Genomic DNA, 10,262 nt, shown 5'->3' with positions numbered 1-10,262 from the left:
TGTACATAGGGTCGCTATGAATCGCAGGCGACTCGATGGCACATAACAACAACAACAAGAACAACAACAACATTTAATACTTTTTCCCCAATTAAGAGCCAGCTCAGCAACTCCCTGTCATTAAGTCAGTGCCTCTCCACCAGGTTTTCAGAGACTCTAAATCAGATGAAAGGAGATCACCCATCTTTCTCCTAAATAGCTGCTATTAGATTCGAACCCACTGACATTGAATTGGCAGTACAAAAAGAGCTCCCTTTAAAAAGAGTAGTTGGGATTCTTGTTACCTACCAAGAAATCTTCCAGACATTCAACATGCTGTTCCTCTCACTAGTTCTTGATCCTTCAGTCTGCATGAAAGGCTATCAATTAAATCAGTATCTGCAAGGTTGAGGTGTTAATATTTTCCTAGTGTTCAATCTTACCTGTTCTTATCAGTTCCAAATGTTAAGGAGAAATAACTGCAATTCTGAAACTAGTAGTCATATTCATCTGTTCTTTAAAAAAATGTCTTGTTCTAAACTGGAATAGAAAACGTTAGTGTTTTTATTATTGAGAACTTATTCTATGAGTAGGACTTTTTTTTGTACTATAGAGATAGTGAAAAAGGTAGAAAATTTTCTTGCCCTCATACTGTTTACTTTGTAGTGGAAAACAAAGACAATGAATAAGTTGACAGAAACAGACCCAAACCAAATAAAAAGGTAAAGGCAAAACAAAGAGACAAACCATTAAAGCATAACTTTTGACAAGCGATGAGAATAATAATGCATTCTGAAAAGTGATTAAGAATGTGATGGCTCTAGGATAAGAAAGAATCCAGTTATACAAAGAAGCAACAGGGGAGGGAGGGACATGCACCAAAGTCATGAGATGTGAACAATATTGGTGTTCCAACAAAGACAGAAGGTTGATTTGATGGCACTACAATAAAGGGTAAGAAAAAAGATGGCAAACAGCTGTGTTTCTAGGCAGAGTCCAGAATTAGTTCATTTGCCTGAACTGTTCTGCCTGCTTGGTTCCTCATGCCTGTAAAAGTCTCAATATGACCTTGTGTTTTCGCAGTCAGCCTCCATTTTTATTCATCTCCATCTGCCCGGCTGAAACTGGATTACAAGCTTAGACCTTGCTCCAATACGAAACTTTGTTCATAACTTTGTTTTAAAACTTTTTGAGTGAAAGTTTACAGATCACTGTGATGTCATTCATTAATTCACAGGAATATTTTTATAACATTTAAAATTTATGTGATCAATTACAATTTCTTATTAAAGAAATTCTTTAAGTTGGTAACTTGGAGTCTGGTTTTGACATTTTTCTCAAGACTCCTCTTGGTTATTTTGTTGTGTTTGGCCAGATATCTTCATTTCTTCCCTCACCCTTCTCCAAAATCTGGTCAATATTTCTAGGGGATCCTACATCAGAATTATGACCCACCGACTAGTACACTTACAGATATTTTGATGAATTAGGTTCAAACTCTGAACCAAAAGTACTATTGTTAGAAAAATTTAATCTCATACAAACGGAAATGAAGGATATTTTCTCATCTTTCTACCAAGGAGGGTCTTGTAGAATCAAACCACCATTCTGTCAGATGAGGCCTAAAAGAAAGAAACAACTATTTAAAACTATAAGTCACTAGCCATCCAATGGGGATCTTGTCCTATGTTTTTAATTTTAGATAAGAATTACTTCTCTTACAAACTTTCTAAGCAGTATTGATAGTCATTCAAATATTAGCTAATAGTATTAATAAGTTTGAGCAGCTCTTCAAAATAGCAATCATAAAGGTGAGAAGTACTGAATAATACAGATAATTAAAACCTCACATTTAGAAGCTGTGCTACAATCACAAAGGCAAGTGGTTCAAATCCATTCAGCTGCTTCACAGGAGAAGGATGGATAATTTACTGTAGTGCAATTAATTGCCTCTGAAAACCCACTGGTGAGCAAGCTATTGGTTGGTTCCAACTTGACAACACATAACAGCAATATAACGTGTTATATAATAATGTTATGTAGAGTAGGTGCAGTAGTTAAGCACTAGAAGCTAACAGTAAATTAGTTGTATTAATTAGCTGTTAAATGAAGGAAAGATGTATCAATAGAATCCTTTAAAGACTTACAATACTTAAGAATGTTGTAGGCAGAATGTTGAATGACCCAGGAAGCATCAAAAGAAGATTGAAGAAGTATACAGAGTTTAAAAGAGAGTATACAGTATAAGAATATACAGAGTATACAGAAGATTGAAGGAGTATACAATTCTTTTTATCATAAAGAATTAGCTGACACAGAAGAATTTCATGGAAGTACATATAGTCAAGAGCCTATGGTGAGGATGGAGGAAGTTTAAGCTACTGTCAAGGAATTTTTAAAAAACAACAACAACAAAAAACAACCCAAACCTCCCAAAACAAACAGGCCCCAGGAATTGTTGGAATTAAAAAAAAAAGTCCCAGGAATTGTTAGGATACCAATTGACATAGTTCAGCAAACAGATGCTACCCTGGACATACCAGGTTAAGCCAAGAAATCTGGAGCGCAACTACCTGGCTAACTGACTGGAAGAGATCTGTATTTATTCCATCCCCCCAAAAGTGACTCAATAGAGTGTGGAAATTCTTGAACCATATCACTAATATCACATAAAAGCAAGATCCTACTGATGATTATCAAGAAATGACTTTAACAATACATCAGCAGAGAACTGCCAGATGTGCAGACTGAGTTTAGAAGAGGCCGTGGCACTAGACACATCATAGCCAATATTAGATGGATCGTGGCCGAAAGCAGAGCGTACCAGAGGAATCTGTGCTTCATTGCATATGCATAGGCATTTTGCTGTGAATGGAGATCCCAGAACTTTTAATTGTGCTCACGTGAAACATATACTCGGACCAGAAAGTAGTTGTCAGAACAGAACAGGGAAACATTGCATGGCTCAGGATCAGGAAAGGTGTGAGTCAGGGAGTCAGGGATGCATCTTATCTCCATATGTTATATATATATATATATATATATATATATATATATATATATATATATATATATATATATATATGCAAAACAGATTATTTGGGAGGCTGAACTTTATAAGGAGAAATGTGGTGTCAGGATTAGAGGAAGACTCATTAATAACTTGTGTTATGGCGATGACACAACCTTGCTTGCTGCAACTGAAGAGAACATGAGACATAGTCTTTTGTATGGATTAAAGCTCAACATCTGGAGGACAACGATTTTCACCACTGGGCCAATTAGCAGCTTCACAAAGGCTCAAGAAGATATTGAGATAGTTGGCAACTTCAGCCTGGTAGGTTCAACGTCAACACTTTTGGCACCAGCAGTCAGGAAATCAAAAGACGAATTCCACTGGGAAAGTCTGCTGTCAAGGACCTTTCTAGAGTACTGTAGACCAACAATGTTAGGCTGAAGGCTAAGGTGCACCTGATCCAGGCCATTGTCTCTGCAATTACTTGCTATGCATCTAAGAGCTGGACAATAACTAAGGATGACAGAAGAAAGACTGATGCCTTTGAGTCGTGGTGCCAAAGAAGAGTGTTGAATACACATTAAACTGCCAGAAAAACAACAGATCTGTCCGGAGAGGGTGGAATCAGGCTGTTCCCTGGAGGCAATAATTTTGAAGCTGTGTCTCATATACTTTGGGCATGTGGCCAGGAAGGATCAGCCCTTTGGGACATAATTATCAGTAGTGTTGAGGGACAGCACAAGAGAAGAAGACCTAGGATCAGATGGATAGATTCAGTGACTAGAGAAATGGCAGTAAGTTTATTGGACTTGATGAGGTTGGCTCAGGATAGGGCATGTTTCAGAGCTAATGTACATAGGGCCACTATGAGTCACAGGTGACTCGATGGCACATAACAACAACAAAAATAACAACAACAAAGACTTGCAAAGATAAATTTTATATGGAGTGATCCTATGATAAGGGAAATTATAAGCCTCCAAAATTGGTCATAGAGTCCTTAAATCGTATATGGCCCCTGACAATAACAACATGAAAAAGATACTTTAGTCACTAAAATGTCAGATATTCTCTAGATTGTAACATTACAGAACTTCAGGCTTATTTGTTCTTCTTATCATGCTTTTAACTTTTTTAAATAAAAATGTGAAGTGGTTTTAATCTGCAATGTGGATAAAATGCAAATAACCAGGATAAACTGAATGGATGACCGCTTTTCTACTCAACCTTATCTTCTGTTTAATTCTATCCCACAACAAACTTACCAAAGCCAAATTTAAAAAGCCCAACAACTTATCCAAACTTTGCTAGTGACTATAAGTGGCACATAAGATTAGACACAAATATTTCTTTTCTATTTATGTTATAATACTTTGCTTGGAAATATTTGTAGATATGTGCTACTTTTTAACCTTTGACCACCTTGGGCATGGCTATCCAGTACTCTAAGAAGATGTCGGTTTTCATTTTTTTGGCCATTGGATTGAGTTTTTATTTCATAAATTGAGATAAAAAAAGCAACATTTTTCTTTTTAAAATAAGTATTTGAAGGCTATAACAGACACACCAGTTAGGAGAAAACTATTTTGAATTTTTGTATCTTTTTTTTTCCTAAAAATAAAAGTTGTTTTTCACTGTTGCACATTGTCTTTTCTCATTCCCTTCCTCCCCCATCCCAATTCACAGTGCACCCACTGAAATTTTTATAAATTTTTATCTTTATCGTGGATCAATGTTAAAGGCCTTTGCATAAAAAAAGTAACCTTAAAGAAATACTGTTAGTCTATTTTTTTTTGTTTCTCTTGTTCATTACTTTGAAAAAAATTGGAAAAATTTATAATATGGGAGGAGAACTGAAGAGATGTAAAATAAATTAAAACATACATCACGGGCAAGCTTCTCCAAATAGATGTAAAGAGATGGGGATGGCTTTACACTTTTCTTCTTTGCTGTTTCTAAGGAAATACTACATGGTTTCAAACTGGAAAGGTTGTACATCAGGGATGACTCCTATCTCCATACCTTTTCAATCTATATGCAAAACAGATTATCCAGGAGGCTGGGCTCTATCTATGAGGAGAAATGTGTCATCAGGATAGGAGGAAGATTCATTAACAATCTGCATTATGCAAATGACACAATCCTGCTTGCTGAAACTGAGGAGGACCTAAAGTGCTTGCTCGTATAGAAGGTTAAGGACTGCAGCCTTCAATGTGGATTGAAGCTCAACATCAAGAAAACAAAGCTTCTCACCAGTGGTCTGATTGGCAGCATTATGATAGATGGTGAAGAGATTGAGATTATTAACAGCTTTATTTTGTTCCACAATCAACACTCTTGGTACCAGAATTTGGGAAATTAAAAGACAAATTGCATTGGGAAAGTCTGCTGTCAGAGACTTCTCCAAAGTGCTGAAGTCTGAAGACTTCAATGCCAACCTGAAGACTAAGGTGTGTCTGATTCAGACCATAGTCTTTGCAATTACTTGCTATGCATCAGAAATCTGGACAATGACTAAGGATGGAAGAAGGAGAATTGATACCTTTGAGTTGTGGTGCTGTAGGAGAATATGGAATATACCATACTGCTAGGAGAACAAACAAGTTCACCCTGAAGAAGTTCAGATCAGGCTGGTCCTTGGAGGTAAGGATTCTGAGGCTTCATCTGACATGCTTAGGACATATTGCAAGGCAGGACCAGTCCTTAGAGAGGGATTACATGCTTGGGAGGGTGGAGGTACAGCACAAGAGAGCAAGCCCTTCAATGAGATGGATTGATTCAGTGACTAGAGTAATGTGGGTAGGTGTGTCAGAGACAATAGGATTGGTACAGGATAGAGCAGGGTTTAGGGCTGCTGTACATATGGTCACTATAAGTCACAGGCCACTTGACGGCACATAACAACAACATGGGATTTAATATGCTCTTTCTAACTACCAAGTGAGGGCATGCTACTGGTGTAGTTTGTGGTGGGTTACCCTTTGAATCCAAAAGCCATGTGTCTCCTGGAAAAGAAATGGACAGTCTCCTCAGTTGTGATTTACAGCCTTGGAACCTCACTGGAAGGTTGCTAACTAGCTAGACTTTAAATGATAGCAATGAGAGGTTTTTATTTCGTTTTTGAGTTTTTTACACTACCAGGTAAGTAATATTCTCATAACTGGAAATAGATGTGCCTTTTGACCAGGAGAAAGTCTGAAAAATAGTAAAATTTCTAGCATGACCTCCATTCAGATAATACATATAGATAATGAGGTGTTTCTAAGTAAAGAAGATACTGAGATATGCCCAAGCTTACAGTCTTCTTTGTAGGAAAAGTCTGTATTTCTCTGTGTACTTTAAAAGAATCTAAATTAGCAAAGAAAGAAAGTGGTGCATCTTTCTGTGTTCATATCCCATAGGACGTGTTGTTAAATATGCTCTGTTTTACGCAATTCCATGTATACAAGAAGGAATCATTGCCTGGTCCTACATCATCCTCACAGTCTGATGTGTTTTAATTCACTGTTGAAACTACTATGTCAGTCCATTTCAAAAATGTCCCTAGTGTTTCTTGACCATCTAATTAACCAAACTCAAGGTCCTCTTCTAGCTCTTGGTTTTTCATAAAGACAGACTCACAGTAAGCAAGACAAAACAAAGACACATTTTACCTGCACTTTTCTCCAAGATATATTTGCTAATTCTTTCTATGAATGTTGTTGTTATTAGGTGCCACTGAGTTGAGTACAACCCATAGTGACCCAATGAAGCCTATTTTAACCTTTGCCAGCCTCAAACTTCTTGACACACATGAGCCAATTGCAGTAGTCACTGTGCCAATCCACCTGGTTGAATGTCTCCCCCTCTTTTTCCAACCCTCCAGCTTAGTAGGCATGTTGTTCTTTTCCAAAGAATAGTTCTCCTAGCAACATGCCCAAAGTATGTCAGACGAAGCTTTACTTTATAATCTTTGTCTTTAAGGAGCACTCTGGCTGTACTTCTCCAAGACATATTTGTTGGTTCTTTCGGAAGTCCATGGGATATTTAATACTCTTTTCCAACACCACAGCTCAAAGGTAGCAATTCTTTTGCCATTTTTACCTTGACCAGGGATCCCGTGTCAATACATACCTTGAATAATGCTCCAACTGTGGCTGTAATTTTTTAAAATATCTACACTTTTATTGAAATGTACAAAATATATGTGGGCAACACCACTACTTTCGTTTGCTAATGGAATATTTCAAAGTATAAAGACTTCTACTAGACTTTTTGGATACTTTACCATTTTGTTCCAACTTTATAGGAATATAAAGCGGAATGTCCACTTGACAGCATTTTTATTTAAAAACTTGAAAATAAAGTACAACCAACATATTCAGGTTCTTTTAGTCTTAAGGATTTCTGGATTTTGTCTTGGAGGAGGTTGGAATCTTCTCAAGACCTGGGTCCTCAAACATTCATTCTCTCCTTGAAAGTGGACTTCTTCATTTTCTCGTACTCTCACTCCAATGATACTTTATTCATCTTCAGTCTTTTTTTCAATTCAGTATCAATTTTAATGTGCACAGCATCATATTAGATTTGTGAAAACTCACGAAGACCAAAAGAACCTCCAACACAATCGGCAACAACATGGGAACACCAAACCGCAGCCTCTTGTTTCTGCACAAAGCTTGCATTACTGAAGGAGGAGGCATTGCTGAAGTCACTGTGTCCTGCCTGGCTCACCTCCAAGCAGACGAATGGAGGTCTCACCAATCGCCAATAGTTAAAACTTGCACCGAGAATGAGGACGTACTTCACTCCCTGCCCTTCCTTGGCCCACTGACATTCGATGCTCTGTGGCTGCAATTTTGAGGAGTGTAACTATTTCCCTCCATAGTTCAGTCTAAAATAGACAAAGTTACTCAACATTAAAAGATAAGAGTGATTTTTAACAGCATATTATTTGACTGTAATTGTAGAATTTCAGGAGCCTCAAATTTATTTCCAGGGCCACAACTCCAAGTCACCATATGATATGACCTTTATGATCTTATTTTCTGGGGCTCTTACAATGATAGACTGTTTTTGTTTCTTAGGGAAATTTTATGGGATAGTCCCTAGTGCTGCTAATTCTAAGACTGCACCTCTCTGGAAGTCTGAGTGCACCAACAGAAAAGGTGGGCAATCTCTTTCAAATTAATTCCTAACCTTGGAAATTCAATGGAAGGTTAAGAATGAATAAGTTCTAGCATAATGACAATGGTTTTCTGGATGTTAGGATCTTTTAACTAGGATGTTCTTTTGCTTTGTTGGTTTGTCTCACAGGGATTTCTATTACATTCCAGAGAATTCAGTGAATTTAAAAGGATGCTTATTATATATAGCTCAGTATTTTGCACCAGAAATTTTAACAGATTGTCTGCTTTACTATATTATCCTTTTTTTTTCTAGTCTCTGTTTATGTATCTCTTTGAGATCAAATCTTGTATATATTCATCATGAGATGACAGGAAGTAGAATCTACTTGTTCTCTGAGAATTGTATCCCACTCTTTAATGAGGTCGGACTATTCGGTCCTTCTCATTGCCGGCAATGTTTCAGAACATTACTCCTCTGCTTGTCTATTAACACTACTGCTACTTAAAGTCTTATGGTATTTAGTGCTCCTTCATTGTCTTTCTCATCCCCCTGCTTTCTCAGGAATGTCACTAGACATAGAACGACTTTCTATGTCTTTTCTTCTGTCACACAGAGGGACGTTATGCCAGTTCAATGCAATTATGAGTGGCTCAAACAACATTTACACCTTATATTTCTTTGACCTTTCATCCTCAGTAACTTCAGTTCTTTTTCTTCTTTATTTTTTTCTTTCTTGTCACATAACTACTTTGCAGATATTAATCTAAAATCATAAATTCAGATATTTGACTATTGGATCACAGTTTCCTCTTGATTATTTTATTACTTATATCTGCTTTACATATCCAATCCCTATATTATTATTTTTTTTCTTTTCTTAAAAAAGTTTTGGTCTGCATGAAACATTAATATGCATTGTATTTCATTCACATACATTGCATTTTTATATTATTCAACATCTTTTTTTACTTATTAAAAATTTTATACTAGTTTATTTATAAAAGTAGAATGTATTGTTTTCAAGAACAGATTCCTTTAATTCCCCTCATCCCCCTGACCCATCAAATTGTACAACCCCATGATTAATCCACCACCACTAAAGATCCTCATTCTTTTGCTATAACCGCCCCCACCCCCCCGATCCTTATACTTATTCTACAATAATAGTATTGTACAGTATTTATCCTGTGGGACTGAGTTCATTCAGCACAATGCTCTCCAGTCCCTCCCAAATTAAGTAATAATTTACAAAATCATTGCTCCTGCATGCTGCATAGCATTCCATTGTGTGAATGTACCATAATTTCTCAATCCCTTCATGTGTGGTTGGACATTTGGGCTGTTTTCACGTTTTTGCAATGCTGGATTATGCTGCTATGAACATTGGTGAACAAATCTCCATTTCTGCCTCAATTCTCATTTTCTCAGGGCATATTCCAAGTAGTGGAATAACTAAGTGGGTCATATGGAATTTCTATGTTCAGCTTTTTGAGGAAGCGCCAAACTATCTTCCAGAATGGTTGTACCATTTTACAATCCCACCAACAATGTATAAGAGTTCCTTTCTCACCACTACCTCTCCAACATTTATTTCTTGCTGCTGTGTTAAACTTTGCACCTCTTACTGGAGTGAGATGGTATCTCATTGTGGTTTTGATTTGCATCTCTCTTATTGCCAGTGATTTAGAGCATTTCTTCATGCGCCAGTTTGCCATTCAAATATCTTCCTCTGTGATAATTTCTTTCCATGTCTTTTGCACATTTTTGTAATTGGATTATCAGTCTTTTTCTTGTGGAGGCCCAGGAGTATTCTGTAAACTTTGTTATAAGATTTTTGTCTGAGATGGTATTACCAAATGTTTGTTCCCAGTCTGTAGGTTTTCTTTCCACCTTATTGGAAAAAATGTTGATGAAATTTAATCTTTAGAAGGTCCCATGCATCAGTGCTACTCTCTTCAGATTGTGCATTTCTCAGTCTCTTTATACCTTGGACTAGTGCTTCTAAGCTTGATCCCAGTTTGTCTCTTAAGAACATTATGATTTTGGGCTTTACTTTCAGGTCTCTGATCCACCTTAAGTTGATTTTTGTGTATGGTATAAGATGTGAATCCTGTTTCAGCTTTCTGGAGGTCAAAGTCCAGTTTTGCCAGCACCATTT

The 10,262-nt window shown here is 36.9% G+C and overlaps 1 pseudogene; it reads right to left on the bottom strand.

Moving 5' to 3' along the window:
- Window positions 1-7,321: 7,321 nt before the first annotated feature.
- On the bottom strand, window positions 7,322-7,677 carry LOC102852704 (annotated as a pseudogene).
- Window positions 7,678-10,262: the final 2,585 nt, after the last annotated feature.

This window comes from Elephantulus edwardii, unplaced genomic scaffold, assembly GCF_000299155.1.
Source record: "Elephantulus edwardii isolate Elephantulus edwardi_28Jun2011 unplaced genomic scaffold, EleEdw1.0 scaffold00017, whole genome shotgun sequence".
Classification (NCBI taxonomy): Eukaryota; Metazoa; Chordata; class Mammalia; order Macroscelidea; family Macroscelididae; genus Elephantulus; species Elephantulus edwardii.
This window is presented reverse-complemented; position numbering and strand designations above follow the sequence as displayed.